Consider the following 16,544-nt stretch of genomic DNA (forward strand, 5'->3'; position numbering starts at 1 on the left):
CATCTCAAACACCACCACCCCCTCAACACCACCCCACCCCCCACCACCTGAGCCCCAACACCACACACCCCAACACCACCCCAACCCTCAACACCACCACCCCTCAACACCCCCTCAACACCACCACCCCCCCACCACCCTGAGCCCCCAAACCAACCACCCCCTAACACCCCCACCTGCTCCTCTGCTGCACGCTCCGCTGCTACACGCTCCGCTGCTGCAGGCTCCTCTGCTGCACGCTCCTCTGCTGCACGCTCCTCTGCTGCAGGCGCTGCTGCTGCACGCTCCTCTGCTGCAGGCTCCTCTGCTGCACGCACTGCTGCTGCACGCTCCTCTGCTGCACGCTCCTCTGCTGCACGCTCCACTGCTGCAGGCTCCTCTGCTGCACGTCCTCTGCTGCACGCTCCACTGCTGCAGGCTCCTCTGCTGCACGCTCTCTGCTGCAGGCTCCTCTGCTGCACGCTCCTCTGCTGCAGGTTCCTCTGCTGCACGCGCTGCTGCTGCACGCTCCACTGCTACACGCTCCACTGGCACGCTCCTCTGCTGCATGCGCTGCTGCTGCACGCTCCTCTGCTGCACGCGCTGCTGCTGCACGCTCCGCTGCTGCAGACTCCTCTGCTGCACTCCTCTGCTGCACGCTCCTCTGCTGCAGGCTCCTCTGCTGCACGCTCCTCTGCTGCACCGTCTGCTGCACGCTCCTCTGCTGCACCGTCCTCTGCTGCACGCTCCTCTGCTGCACGCTCCGCTGCTGCACGCTCCTCTGCTGCAGGCTCCTCTGCTGCAGGCTCCTCTGCTGCTCGCGCTGCTGCTGCATGCTCCTCTGCTGCAGGCTCCTCTGCTGCACGCTCCTCTGCTGCACGCTCCTCTGCTGCAGGCTCCTCTGCTGCACGCGCTGCTGCACGCGCTGCTGCTGCAGGCTCCTCTGCTACACGCTCCTCTGCTGCACGCTCCACTGCTGCAGGCTCCTCTGCTGCAGGCTCCTCTGCTACACGCTCCTCTGCTGCACGTCCTCTGCTGCAGGCTCTTCTGCTGCAGGCTCTTCTGCTGCAGGCTCCTCTGCTGCAGGCTCCTCTGCTGCACGCTCACTGCTGCACGCTCCACTGCTGCATGCTCCACTGCTGCAGGCTCCGCTGCTGCACGCTCCACTGCTGCAGGCTCCACTGCTGCAGGCTCCGCTGCTGCACGCTCGCTGCTGCACGCTCCGCTGCTGCACGCTCCATGCTGCATGCTCCGCTGCTGCACGCCTCTGCTGCACGCTCCTCTGCTGCACACTCCTCTGCTGCACGCGCTGCTGTTGAAGGCTCCTCTGCTGCAGGCTCTCTGCTGCATGCGCTGCTGCTGCAGGCTCCTCTGCTGCAGGCTCCTCTGCTGCAGGCTCCTCTGCTGCACGCTCCTCTGCTGCACGCTCCTCTGCTGCAGGCTCCTCTGCTGCATGCTCCTCTGCTGCAGGCTCCTCTGCTGCACGCTCCTCTGCTGCACGCTCCTCTGCTCCACGCTCCGCTGCTGCAGGCTCCTCGCTGCACCGTCCTTTGCTGCACGCTCCTCTGCTGCAGGCTCCTCTGCTGCAGGCTCCGCTGCTGCAGGCTCCTCTGCTGCAGGCTCCTCTGCTGCAGGCTCCTCTGCTGCACGCTCCACTGCTGCAGGCTCCTCTGCTGCAGGCTCCTCTGCTACACGCTCCTCTGCTGCACGCTCCTCTGCTGCACGCTCCCCTGCTGCACGCTCCTCTGCTGCAGGCTCCGCTGCTGCACGCTCCACTGCTGCACGCTGCTCTGCTGCACGCGCTGCTGCTGCAGGATCCGCTGCTAAACGCTCCACTGCTGCAGGATCCACTGCTGCAGGCTCCGCTGCTGCAGGCTCCGCTGCTGCACGTTCCGCTGCTGCACGCTCCACTGCTGCATGTTCCGCTGCTGCACGCTCCTCTGCTGCACGCTCCTCTGCTGCACGCGCTGCTGCAGGCTCCTCTGCCGCACGCTCCTCTGCTGCACGCTCTCTGCTGCACACTCCTCTGCTGCACACTCCTCTGCTGCACGCGCTGCTGCACGCTCCTCTGCTGCAGGCGGCTGCTGCTGCAGACTCCTCTGCTGCACGCTCCTCTGCTGCACGCTCCTCTGCTGCACGCTCCTCTGCTGCATGCCTTGTTGCACGCTCCTCTGCTGCACGCTCCTCTGCTGCACGCTCCTCTGCTGCACGCTGCTCTGCTGCACGCTCCTTGCTGCAGGCTCCACTGCTGCACGCTGCTCTGCTGCACGCTCCTCTGCTGCACGCTCCTCTGCTGCACGCTCCACTGCTGCACGCTCCTCTGCTGCACGCTCCTCTGCTGCACGCTCCACTGCTGCAGGCTCCTCTGCTGCAGGCTCCTCTGCTGCACGCTCCTCTGCTACACGCTCCTCTGCTGCGCGCTGCTGCACGCGCTGCTGCTGCAGGCTCCTCTGCTGCACGCTCCTCTGCTACACGCTCCTCTGCTGCACGCTCCTCTGCTGCAGGCTCCTCTGCTGCACGCTCCACTGCTGCACGTGCTCTGCTGCATGCGCTGCTGGCAGGCTCCGCTGCTACACGCTCCTCTGCTGCACGCTCCTCTGCTGCAAATCCTCTGCTGCAGGCTCTCTGCTGCACGCGCTGCTGCTGCAGGCTCCTCTGCCGCACGCTCCTCTGCTGCTTCCTCTGCTGCATGCTCCTCTGCTGCACGCGCTGCTGCAGGCTCCTCTGCCGCACGCTCCTCTGCTGCACACTCCTCTGCTGCACACTCCTCTGCTGCACGCGCTGCTGCTGCAGGCTCCTCTGCTGCACGCCTCTGCCGCACGCTCCTCTGCTGCAGGCTCCTCTGCTACACGCTCCTCTGCTGCACGCTCCTCTGCTGCACGCTCCCCTGCTGCACGCTCCTCTGCCGCACGCTCCTCTGCTGCACGCTCCTCTGCTGCACGCTCCTCTGCTGCACGCTCCTCTGCTGCAGGCTCCTCTGCTGCACGCTCCTCTGCTGCACGCTTCTGCTGCACGCTCCTCTGCTGCACCGACCTCTGCTGCACGCGCTGCTGCTGCAGGCTCCTCTGCTGCAGGCTCCTCTGCTGCAGGCTCCTCTCTGCAGGCGCTGCTGCTGCAGACTCCTCTGCCGCAGGCTCCTCTGCTGCAGGCTCCTCTGCTGCACGCTCCTCTGCTGCACGCTCCTCTGCTGCACGCGCTGCTGCTGCAGGCTCCTCTGCTGCAGGCTCCTCTGCTGCAGGCTCCTCTGCTGCACGCTCCTCTGCTGCAGGCTCTCTGCTGCACGCTCTTCTGCTGCAGGCTCCACTGCTGCACGCTCCTCTGCTGCACACTCCTCTGCTGCACGCGCTGCTGCTGCAGGCTCCTCTGCTGCAGGCTCCTCTGCTGCATGCGCTGCTGCTGCAGGCTCCTCTGCTGCAGGCTCCGCTGCTGCAGGCTCCTCTGCTGCACGCTCCTCTGCCGCACGCTCCTCTGCTGCATGCTCCTCTGCTGCATGCTCCTCTGCTGCATGCTCCTCTGCTGCATGTTCCTCTGCTGCATGTTCCTCTGCTGCATGCTCCTCTGCTGCATGTTCCTCTGCTGCATGCTCCTCTGCTGCACCGTCCTATGCTGCACGCTCTGCTGCAGGCTCCGCTGCTGCAGGCCTCTGCTGCACGCTCCTCTGCTGCAGGCGCTGCTGCTGCAGACTCCTCTGCTGCACGCTCCTCAGCTGCACGCTCCTCTGCTGCACGCTCCTCTGCTGCATGCTCCTCTGCTGCACGCTCCTCTGCTGCACCGTCCTCTGCACGCGCTACTGCTGCACGCTGCTCTGCTGCACGCTCCTCTGCTGCACGCTCCGCTGCTGCAGGCTCCTCTGCTGCACGCTCCACTGCTGCAGGCTCCTCTGCTGCACACTCCTCTGCTGCACACTCCTCTGCTGCACGCGCTGCTGCTGCAGGCTCCAATGGCGCACGCTCCTCTGCTGCACGCTCCCCTGCTGCAGGCTCCTCTGCTGCAGGCTCCTCTGCTGCACGCACTGCTGCAGGCTCCGCTGCTGTAGGCTCCTCGCTGCACGCTCCTCTGCTGCACCGTCCTTGCTGCACGCGCTGCTGCTGCAGGCTCCTCTGCTGCAGGCTCCTCTGCTGCAGGCGCTGCTGCTGCAGACTCCTCTGCCGCAGGCTCCTCTGCTGCAGGCTCCTCTGCTGCACGCTCCTCTGCTGCACGCTCTCTGCTGCACGCGCTGCTGCTGCAGGCTCCTCTGCTGCAGGCTCCTCTACTGCACGCTCCTCTGCTGCACGCTCCTCTGCTGCACGCGCTGCTGCTGCAGGCTCCTCTGCTGCAGGCTCCACTGCTGCACGCTCCTCTGCTGCACACTCCTCTGCTGCACGCGCTGCTGCTGCAGGCTCCTCTGCTGCAGGCTCCTCTGCTGCACGCTCCGCTGCTGCAGGCTCCTCTGCTGCACGCTCCTCTGCCGCACGCTCCTCTGCTGCAGGCTCCTCTGCTGCATGCTCCTCTGCTGCAGGCTCCTCTGGCACGCTCCTCTGCTGCACCGTCCTCTGCTGCACGCTCCTCTGCTGCAGGCTCCGCTGCTGCAGGCTCCTCACTGCACGCTCCTCTGCTGCAGGCGCTGCTGCTGCAGACTCCTCTGCTGCACGCTCCTCTGCTGCACGCTCCTCTGCTGCACGCTCCTCTGTTGCACGCTCCTCTGCTGCACCGTCCTTTGCTGCACGCGCTGCTGCAGCAGGCTCCTCTGCTGCAGGCTCCGCTGCTGCAGGCTCCACTGCTGCACGCTGCTCTCTGCCTTGCTGCAGGCTCATATGCTGCAGGCTCCTCTGCTGCAGACTCCTCTGCTGCACGCTCCTCTGCTGCAGGCTCCTCTGCTGCACGCTCCTCTGCTGCAGGCTCCTCTGCTGCACGCTCCACTGCTGCAGGCTCCTCTGCTGCACGCTCCTCTGCTGCACGCTCCTCTGCCGCACGCTCCTCTGCTGCAGGCTCCTCTGCTGCAGGCTCCTCTGCTGCATGTGCTGCTGCTGCAGGCTCCTCTGCTGCACGCTCCTCTGCTGCACGCTCCGCTGCTGCACGCTCCACTGCTGCAGGCTCCGCTGCTGCAGGCTCTGCTGCTGCAGGCTCCTCTGCTGCAGGCTCCTCTGCTGCAGGCTCCTCTGCTGCAGGCTCCTCTGCTGCACGCTCCACTGCTACAGGCTCCTCTGCTGCACGCTCCTCTGCTGCACGCTCCTCTGCCGCACGCTCCTCTGCTGCAGGCTCCTCTGCCGCACGCCCCTCTGCTGCACGCTCCTCTGCTGCACGCTCCTCTGCTGCACGCTCCTCTGCTGCACGCTCCTCTGCTGCAGGCTCCTCTGCTGCATGCGCTGCTGCTGCAGGCTCCTCTGCTGCACGCTCCTCTGCTGCACGCTCCTCTGCTGCAGGCTCCTCTGCTGCAGGCTCCTCTGCTGCACTCTCCTCTGCTGCAGGCTCCGCTGCTACACGCTCCTCTGCTGCATGCTTTGCCGCTGCAGCTTCCTCCTCCTCGAGCAGCTCCAGCTCGGACATCGGCAGTGCATCCCCCAGGGCTACGGCGACTAGGAGAACGGCCACCATTGCTGGTGGAATTCCAATATCCATTGTCTGCAGGGGATGAAAGGTCGACATGTGAGCATGCTGTGTACCCCCGTGCCTAACCAGGTCCACCAGGCTACATGGTGGCCCCAGTTGGCACTGCGGGCTCGGCCCACGCACCTCGAGCCCCATTGGTGCCTGGCACCGTGGGGGCCTCTGGCGCCCGTCCCTGCTATCAGGGGCCCCATCGACTGGCACTGCCCTTGCCGGGGTTACCCTATGAGACCCCCATCTTTCACCCCCATAGGGGGCCCTTGAGTAGGCCGTGTGATACCCTGCTGGCGGGTGATGGGGGTGTGTGGCAGAGGTTAGGGTGCGGTGGTGAGAGCTGGGGTGGGGGCACCCGTCCGGCCGGAATCACTGCAGAACCAGGGGCCAAGGTGGGTGGTCAGTGGGGTGCGCAGCAAGATGGCTGCCTTGTGGGCCGCAGCAATGGCGGTCCGTGCGTGGACACCACCCCAGGGTTGTGGGGGGAGTCACCCTGGACATTCAGCACGTTCCCCTGTCACCCTCTCCCCGGCACTGGCAGGGTCCCTCCCCCACCCCAGCCAGCTTGGCCAGAGTCTGGGACAACAGCCCAAGGCCACGCCTCTCTGTGTCCTACCTCCTCTCTCTCCCTCAGCCACAACGCCGATTTCACAATATTTAAAAGCACAAGTGAATGCCCCATTGGGAATTCAGCCCATCGGAAGAGGAGAATCCCGGCGGTCCCTGAGAATATCGGGTCAGGCCCGCTAATGATATGCCGATGGTATTTACTGTACCTGTGTTCTGGAACGCATTGACGCTGCTGCCGAGGTGACGGAGGATTGTGAAGTGGCATCAAACCAGCGCCCGCCGCGATTTCGGGTCGGAACCGATTCCTTGCCCATTCGCGTTTCCCAATTTCAGCGTTGGCCAACGGAGAATCCCTCCCCATCTTTGTTTTCTCATAACACATTGCGAGAGTCCATCCCAGACATTGAAGGGATTACTGAGGGATGGTTACAAATTGCACCGAGGTCTCACTGCTCCATCTTTCTGTAAGTCCTGCAGCAATGCTAGCATCACTCCCTCTATTGTAGAGTTTGAATTCACGGCCCCTTTAAGTTGTTGAGGGTGGCCATCCGGGCCTGGTGAATTAAAGAGGCCAACTTGTGCGTAGCCAGTGCTGGGAGGTCTGGGTGGCTGGGAGCTCGTCAGGCTGTGCATCTTACAGGGAACATCGCCGTTAGCAGCTTTCAAGATCTCCAATTTTGGCTTCTTTTTAAAAATAAATTTACAGTGCCCAATTCATTTTTTCCAATTAAGGGGCAATTTTGCGAGGCCAATCCACCTACTCTGCACATCTTTGGGTTGTGGGGGTGAAACCCACGCAAACACGGGGAGAATGTACAAACTCCACACAGTTTACACATTCTCCCTGTGTCTGCGTGGGTCTCTCACCCCCACAATTCAGGATAGGTGAATTGGCCACGCTGAATAGGAAAAAAAAATTGAATTGGCGACTCTAAATTTATATTACGAAAAGACTAGATAATCGGGTTTTAGTGATATGATGGACATAATCTATTTGTCTTTTTACGATTAGTGTGTTCTGTATGTGGAGGATGTGTATTTCCTCAGAGGGAAATTACTGGAGAGAATTCTTCGAGACAGGATCTACTCCCATTTGGAAGCAAATTGACGTATTAGTGAGAGGCAGCATGGTTTTGTGAAGGGGAGGTCGTGTCTCACTAACTTGATAGAGTTTTTCAAAGAGGTCACAAAGATGATTGATGCAGGTAGAGCAGTGGATGTGGTCTATATGGACTTCAGTAAGGCCTTTGACAAGGTCCCTCATGGCAGACTGGTACAAAAGGTGAGGTCACACAGGATCAGGGGTGAGCTGGCAAGGTAGATACAGAACAGGCTCGGTCAGAGAAGGCAGAGAGCAGCAATGGAAGGGTGCTTTTCTTTTTTTTAAAGTAATTTTAATTTAAATTTTCACATTTTCACAAAACAGAAAACAATAACAGAAAATTCTAAGAACATTAAAAAAAACAGAACCCCCCCCCCCCGGCCGTAAATACAAAACAGAAAGAATAAATTAACGCCCGTCATTGCCCCCCGGGTTGCTGCTGCTGCTGACCTTTCGTTTTTACCGTTCTGCCAGGAGATCTAGGAATGGTTGCCACCTCCTGAAAAACCCCTGCACTGACCCCCTTAGGGCAAATTTCACCCTCTCCAATTTAATAAACCCCGCCATGTCACTGATCCAGGCCTCCACGCTTGGGGGCCTCGCATCCTTCCACTGAAGAAGAATCCTCCGCCGGGCTACTAGGGACGCAAAGGCCAGAACACCGGCCTCTTTCGCCTCCTGCACTCCCAGCTCCACTGCAACCCCAAATATTGCGAGTCCCCAGCCTGGATTGACCCTGGATCCTACCACCCTCGATACCGTCCTTGCTACACCCTTCCAAAATTCCCCCAGTGCTGGGCATGCCCAGAACATGTGGACATGGTTTGCTGGGCTCCCTGAGCACCTAATACACCCGTCCTCGGTCCCAAAAAACCGACTCATCCTTGTCCCGGTCATATGAGCCCTATGCAGTACCTTAAACTGTATGAGGCTAAGCCTCGCACACGAAGAGGAGGAGTTCACCCTTTCTGGGGCATCCGCCCACGTCCCCCCCTCAATCTCCTCACCCAGCTCCTCCTCCCATTTATCTTTCAGCTCCTCCACCGAGGTCTCGTCTCTCCTGCATCACCTGGTACACTTCCGAGATCCTCCCCTCTCCAACCCATACCCCCGAGAGCATCCAGTCCTGGACCCCACGCGGCAGCAGCAGGGGGAACCCCGCCACCTGCCGCCTGACAAACGCCCTTACTTGCATGTACCTAAAGGTGTTCCCCGGGGGGAGCCTGAACTTCCCTTCCAGCTCACCCAGGCTCGCAAACTTCCCGTCTATGAACAGGTCCCCCAGCCTCCTGACATCTGCCCTGTGCCAACTCAGGAACCCGCCATAAATTCTCCCCGGAACAAACTGGTGGTTCCCCCATATCGGGGACCCCATCGAGGCCCCCACCACCCCCCTGTGCCGCCTCCATTTCCCCCAAATCTTGAGGGTAGCTGCCCGTGGTATACCTCGTCGGAGGGAGCGGCAGCGGCGCCGTTGCAAGCGCTTCCAGGCTCGTACCTACACAGGATGCCATATCCAACCTCTTCCATGCCGCCCCCTCCCCGTCCATTACCCACTTACGCACCATCGCTGCATTGGCAGCCCAATAATACCCACAGAGGTTGGGCAACGCCAGCCCCCCCGTCCCTGCCTCGCTCCAAGAACACCCGTCTCACCCTTGGAGTCCCGTGCGCCCACACAAACCCCATAATGCTCCTGTTAAACCGCCTGAAAAAGGCCTTCGGGATAAGGATGGGAAGGCACTGGAACAGGAACAGAAACCTCGGGAGCACCGTCATCTTGACTGACTGCACCCTACCCGCCAGAGACAGCGGCAGCATGTCCCACCTCTTAAACTCCTCCTCCATTTGCTCCACCAGCCTCGTGAGGTTTAGCTTATGCAAGGCCCCCCAGCTCCTGGCCACCTGAACCCCCAAGTACCTGAAGCTCCTCTCCGCCCTTTTCAGTGGGAGCCTCCCAATCCCCCCCTCCTGGTCCCCCGGGTGTACCACAAACAGCTCGCTTTTCCCCAAGTTGAGCTTATACCCTGAGAAATCCCCAAATTCCCGGAGAATCCCCATCACCACCGGCATTCCCCCCACCGGGTCCGCCACATGCAACAATAGGTCATCCGCATAGAGCGACACTCGGTGCTCCTCCCCACCCTGGACCAGCCGCCTCCAACTCCCCGACTCCCTCAGCGCCATAGCCAGGGGTTCAATTGCCAGCGCAAAAAGTAGGGGGACAGGGGACACCCCTGCCTCGTCCCTCGGTATAGTCGAAAATACTCCGACCTCCTCTTATTCGTGGCCACACTCGCCACCGGGGCCTCATACAACAGCCTCACCCAACTGACAAACCCCTCCCCAAACCCAAACCTTTCCAGCACCTCCCACAAATAGCCCAATCGACCCTATCAAAGGCCTTCTCCGCGTCCAGTGCCACCACTATCTCCGCCTCCCCTTCTACTGCCGCCATCATAATAACGTTCAAGAGCCTCCATATATTAGTGTTCAGCTCAGAAGGGTGCTTTTCTAATTGGAGGACTGTGACTAGTGGTGTTCCACAGGGATCAGTGCTGGGACCTTTGCTGTTTGTAGTATATATAAATGATTTGGAGGAAAATGTAACTGGTCTGATTAGTAAGGTTGCAGACGACACAAAGGTAGGTGGAATTGCGAATAGCGATGAGGACTGTCAGAGGATACAGCAGGATTTAGATCGTTTGGAGACTTGTGCGGAGAGGTGGCAGATGGAGTTTAATCCGGACAAATGTGAGGTAATGCATTTTGGAAGGTCTAATGCAGGTAGGGAATATACAGTGAATGGCAGAACCCTCAAGAGTATTGACAGTCAGAGAGATATAGGTGTACAGGTCCACAGATCACTGAAAGGGGCAACACAGGTGGAGAAGGTAGTCAAGGCATACGGCATGCTTGACTTCATTGGTCGGGGCATTGAGTATAAGAATTGGCAAGTCATGTTGCAGCTGTATAGAACCTTAGTTAGGCCACACAGAGTATAGTGTTCAATTCTAGTCGCCACACTACCAGAAGGATGTGGAGGCTTTAGAGAGGGTGCAAAAGAGATTTACCAGGATGTTGCCTGGTATGGAGGGCATTAGCTATGAGGAGCAGTTGAATAAACTCGGTTTGTTCTCACTGGAACGACGGAGGTTGAGGGGCGACCTGATAGAGGTCTACAAAATTATGAGGGGCATAGACAGAGTGGATAGTCAGAGGCTTTTTCCCAGGGTAGAGGGATCAATTACTAGGGGGCATCAGTTTAAGGGGGCAAGCTTTAGAGGAGATGTACGAGGCAAGTTTTTTTTACACAGAGGGTAGTGGGTGACTGGAACTCGCTGCCGGAGGAGGTGGTGGAAGCAGAGACGATAGTGATGTTTAAGGAGCATCTTCACAAATACATGAATAGGATGGGAATAGAGGGATACGGACCCCGGAAGTGTAGAAGATTGTAGTTTAGTCGGGTAGCATGGTCAGCATGGCTTGGAGGGCCGAAGGGCCTGTTCCTGTGCTGTACTTTTCTTTGATCTTTGTTCCATTTTAATTATTCCAGCAGCAAGCAGGTTGCGAAATAAGGAAAGATTTTTATTATCGCACGCTTGCCCCAGCAGTTTCAAACACTATTTCTCACTCACTCAACTCATCCACACTATCACTCACACAAAAATTAAATAAAAATGAGAGAAGAACAATTGTCTACGATTGTCTCGTCTCTCTTTCGTGGCAGGCCTGTAGTTTCTTAGATGAGTAGATACTTTAGTTGAAGTGATGGTCTTGTACGGCAGGGAATTTCCAGTAAGCTGCACATCTTATTGTCGTCGCCTTTCCAGGGTCTCAAGTGAACTTGAGGTTGGAACAGGTTGGGGAGGGTCCTTTTCCGACCATTAAGTAATTGCTGTTTATTACCTTGCTTTCCTGGATGTCTTTGCAGCTGTTTGATGGGTTTTGGTGGAGTCGGGTGGATTTCTGCCAGAACAGCTTCTTACGGTTTTAAAAGCAGGTCACAAACATGGCTGTGTCACCATCTAACCTGTTACCTGTCCAAATTCCTTTTCCAAATAAGATGGATGACCAGGTCGATGATGCATCCTGTGTGATGTCTTTCACACGGTGAGAGTTTGAGACAGCTAAGGCTGGATTCTCCGTTTTGGAGACTAAGTCCCCACGCCGTCAGGACCGGTTCCCTGTTTTGCTGGGAGCAGGGAGGCAGCACAGAGCTCGCAGCTCTAACGGCCGATACGGCCCCCAGCACTTCTGGTTCAGAGGCCGCGCATGCGCCCGGCGGCTCCGTGCAGCGGCCGCGTCTTGCTCCATGGCGGACTCAGCCCGGGGACCTGGACCGCCAAAGTAGTGCCCGCATTGGCTGCTCGCGCATCCCGGACCGCCCACACACGTTGCCCCCAGCCCTGAATGAAGCCCCCCCCCCGCCCACCAATCGGCCCTCCTCCCACTGTGGCGGCCCCGGACTGAGTCCGCAGCTGCCACGCGAGGTTCCGGGCGGTGTGAGCACATATAATCCACGCCGGCCGGCCGCCAACGGAGCATCGCGGGGCGGGCCCTCAGGCAATGGCCTGAGACAGTGGACACGCGGCGCGACGTACTCCTCCAGTAAGCCGCATTTTCAGGGTGACGGAGAATGAAAAAACCGGCGCCGCTCCCGATTCCAGCTCCAAAACAAACAAGGGCCGCACGGTAACACAGTGATTAGCACTGTTGCTTCACAGCTCTAGGGTCCCAGGTTAGATTCCGGCTTGGATCACTGTCTGTGCGGAGTCTGCACGTCCTCCCCGTGTGTGCGTGGGTTTCCTCCGGGTGCTCCGGTTTCCTCCCACAGTCCAAAGATGTGCAGGTTAGGTGGAGTGGCCATGATAAATTGCCCTTAGTGTCCAAAAAGGCTAGGTGGGGTTACTGGGATACGGGGATAGGGTGGAGACGTGGGCTTAAGTAGGGTGCTCTTTCCACGGGTTGGTGCAGACTTGATGGACCGAATGGCCTCCTTCTGCACTGTAAATTCTATGAAAATGGATTGTCCGCCCCGTCGACGAACGTGATTTCGGTGTCGGGGAGCAGAGAATCCTGCCCCTAGTGTCTGACTGGCTCAATTGATCAATTGACTGGCTCAACTGGCTCTTAAGGGATGAATATTGACCAGGAGGTTAGGGCAAACCAACCTGCCCTTCAAGTAATCTTTGGGATCATTTGCCCCTGTTTGGTTGTCATACAGCACAAACCAAGGTTGTTCAGCCCCTATCTGTGCCTGGGCCAGTTTTTTGATGGGTGGATCCAATTAGTCCCACACCTCTGCTCTTTCCCCATAGCCCTGTAAACATTTCCCCTTTGAGAATGTAATTAAATCTCTTTGGTTGGTACAATTGAGTCCACAACCACTACCCTTAAAGGCAGTGTGTTCCCCGTCAGAATAAGAAAAGATTTCTTCAAGTCGTCACTGGTTACTTTTACCAATCCTCTGGTCAAGTATCCCATTTAACAGACAGCAAGTCTGCCAGTGTGTCACTCTCTCTCTATACAGCAATGGCAGTGGTGCTGAGGTTTTATGATCAAGTCCTAGAATGGGGCTTGAAACCACAGACATCCGGCCCAGAGGCCAGACTGCTACCAACTGAGCCAAGGCTATAGATATAAAATTTGTGATAGAATGATTTCTTAATTACAGAATGGTGTACTGGTGATGAGTGGGACAGATGCTGTGTGGAGGAGTGTTGCATGAGGCAAAGTAGCTGTATATCTCAGAGCTGTGACAAGGCGTGGGTGTTACATTAAATAAACCTCCCCCACGTTCTCCACAACGATATACCTGAGGCAAGTGAAGGAGGCAGAGCAAATAAATGTATCTTTGTCACTCCAGTGCCAACGAACAGCATCAAGACTCCATTTTGCTGCAAGCAGCGCAGTGCTACTGAATTTCCACAAGGTGGGGCTGTTCCTCCACATATTAAGCAACTGGCAGAGGTTTTGTTTTGTCCTGGGCTTTTCATTGAAGCAAAGTGGAAAGATGCAGAATTTAGGAGTCACACCTTCTCTTGCTGTGCTCGCTCATTGTGGAGCAGATGTTCCAGCCTCGTCAGACTGTTTAAATAATCCCATATCAATTCCTAAAGATGAAAAGAATGTAAAAATAAAGAGTGAAGTCTCGAAGTACTGTGCAGGCAATACAACAACAACTTTGTGTTTGTATCACACCCAAAGGTGCTTCACAGGAATATCGTCAATCAAAATTTGACACTTAGCCGTGTAGGGAGTGATCAAAACAGGAGACCGAAAGTGTGGTTTTAAGGAGCATCTGGAAGTAGCAGAGGGAGGCAGAGGGGTTTAGGGAGGGGATTGGGGCCTAGGCAGAGAAGACGCGTGCAACAATATTAAACAACAAAAAAGAACAATACAGCACAGGAACAGGCCCTTTGGCCCTTCAAGCCTGTACCGGTCATGGCGCCAACCTTTGCCAAAACCCTCAGCACTTCCTAGTGCCGTATTCCTCTATACCCATCCAATCCATGTGTTTGTCAAGATGCCTTTTAAATGCCGTTAATGTATCTGCTTCCACAACCTCCCCTGGCAATGTGTTCCAGGCGCTCACCACCCTCTGTGTAAAAAAACTTGCCTCGCACATATTCTCTAAATTTTGCTCCACGAACCTGAAACCTATGCCCAGAGCAGCACGGTGGTGCAGTGGTTAGCACAGCTGCCTCATGGCACTGAGGTCCCAGGTTCGATCCCGGCTCTGGGTCACTGTCCGTGTGGAGTTTGCGCATTCTCCCCGTGTTTGCGTGGGTTTCAGCCCCACAACCCAAAGATGTGCAGGATAGGTGGATTGGCCAGGTTAAATTGTCCCTTAATTTGGAAAAGTGAATTGGGTACTCTAAATTTATTTTAAAAATCTGTGCCCCCTGGTGACTGACCCCTCCACCCTGGGAAAGAGTGCCTGACTATCCACTCTAACCATGCCCCTCATAATCTTGTAGACCTCTATCAGGTCGCCCTTCGACCTCCGTCATTCTAATGAAAACAGTCCAAGTCTATTCACCCTCTCCGCATAGCTGACACCCTGCAGACCAGGCAGCATCCTGGTAAACCTCCTCTGCACCCTCTCCAAAGCCTCCACATCCTTCTGGTAATGTGGCGACCAGAATTGTGCCAGACATCACTTGATTGGGAGCCGGTGTAGGTCAGCGAGTGGAGGGGGAACCGGACATGCCGTGAGCTGAGACACAAAGCTTTTGAGCTTTATGGAGAGTAGAATGCGGGAGTGCGCCGGAATAGTCGAGTTAAGAGGGAATGAGGGCATGAACGAGGGTTTCAGCAGCTGATGAGCTCAGATAGGGTGCGGGATGTGCGGGAGGGGGGGGGGGTGGAAAAGGGGGTCTTAGTGAGGGCGTGGACCAAGTCGGAAGCTTAAGATCAAAGTGACACCAAGGCTGAAAACAGACTGGCTTAATCTCAGCCTGTTGCCAAGGGAGAAGAAGGACATAGTCGGTTGCTAGGGAATGGAGTTTAGAGTGGGGGCTGAAAATAACGGCTTCAGTCTTTCTAATATGTAATGGAGGGAATTTCTGCACACACAGTGCTGGATGTGGGATAAGCAATCTGATCATTTAGCAACAGGAGGAACAGAGAAAGGTGGGGATGAGGGAGGGCTGGGTGTGGCCAGCGTACATCTGAAAGCTTACGTCAGGGGTTTGGATGTTGTCATCGAGGGACAGTGTCTAGATGAGAAATGGGAGGGGGAGGGGGGTCAAGGATATATCCTTGGGGGACACCGGAGGTACCCGACACGGGAGCTGGAAGGGAAGCCATCGCAAGTGATTCCCTGGCTATGATGAGAAAACAATGGAAGGAGATGAGCACAGTCCCACCCAGCTGGACAGCTGTGGAGAGGTGCTGGAGGAAGGTGGCGTGGTCAGGGTGTCAAAGGCTGCAGGCAGGGTCAAACGGACAAAGAGGGAACATTTGTTTACCTTTGCCACCATTACCCAGGATGTCATTTGTGATTTGAACAGGAATTATTTCTGTATTGTGGTGGGGGCAGCAGTTTGATTGAAATACTTCCCAAAGTGCAGTCACTGTTGTAATGTAGAAAATGCGGCGACCAGGCTGTGCACAGCAAGATCCCACAAATTGCCATGAGATTAATGGTTCCGGGGGTGTTGACTGAGGGATAACTATTGACCTGGGAGAACTCCTTTCTTCTGTTGTGTCTTGGGGTCCTTCACACCCGCGTGAGAAAGCAGACAAGGCCTAAGTTTGATACCTCCACTGGAAAGGCAGTAGTGCTGACAGTGCTGACCCCTCCCCCAGCCCTGCACTGGGGAGTGTCAGCCTGGCCTCAGTGCTCAGATCTCTGATGTGTGACTCAAAGCCACAAACTGAGTCAGAGATGAGAGAGATACCAGCTGAATCACGACTGACATCAGAAAGCAGGAGCAGTCACTCCAGGGTTAACTGTTCGAGAGCTGCCTGTTGGACTGCGTGATCTCCTGGAGACACCCTTTAATATCTGACTCGTCTCACCCAGCAGCTCGTGGTAACAAACTGCTTGCTTTATGACTCTTGGATGGCAGCCATCCTGTGGAAAGTCCCTGATTTGCAGATGAGGGCAGCAATTAAACCAAACAAAAGTTCCCCCAACTACTTTCCTTTTCTTGCTGAACATTTGCTGTCAATAACACACCACAAGAAATAGGAAGGTGGGGGGTGGGGGTGGGGTCGGATTGGCAGGAGTGGGAGAGAAGGAGCCTGCTCAGCAATGGGAGCTGCTTTCAAATCCATAACAGCACCATTCTGCTCGGAGAAAACGTTACAGAGAAAAAAGTACCATTCGGCCCACAGTGTGGGAGGTAACTGTATCAAAGGGGTAGCCTGGCCATGATGGGCCGAATGCTCTCCTGCTGTGTGATTAGATTCTACATGGCATGTGCCCTGTGGGATATTCCCATAGAAACAGGAGGAGGTCATTCAACCCCTCAACTGGTTCTGCCATCTCCTCAGATCATGGCTGATTCAAGACTGGGCCTGACTTTGGTACCATTCTGTCTGGTAGCCAAAATAGGCCTGAGGCAAAGTCCCCATGAGGACTAGGTCGCATTATGATAGCCAGTAACCTTCGTATAGGCGGGAAGCCATTGCCAGACGATACTAATTGAAAAAAGTGCCCACTTAGCTGGGCTCAGAAATACGGCGGGGTTCCCGGTTCCTGAGACTAAGGGCTGGATTCTCAGGCTATGTCGGAGGAAATGAAAGTCTTAGGACCAAAAAGCCGGCACCACCCCCCCGTACCGACGCTCCGCCCGGTGGG

The sequence above is a fragment of the Scyliorhinus canicula genome, chromosome 6 (assembly GCF_902713615.1).
Source record: "Scyliorhinus canicula chromosome 6, sScyCan1.1, whole genome shotgun sequence".
Taxonomy (NCBI): Eukaryota; Metazoa; Chordata; class Chondrichthyes; order Carcharhiniformes; family Scyliorhinidae; genus Scyliorhinus; species Scyliorhinus canicula.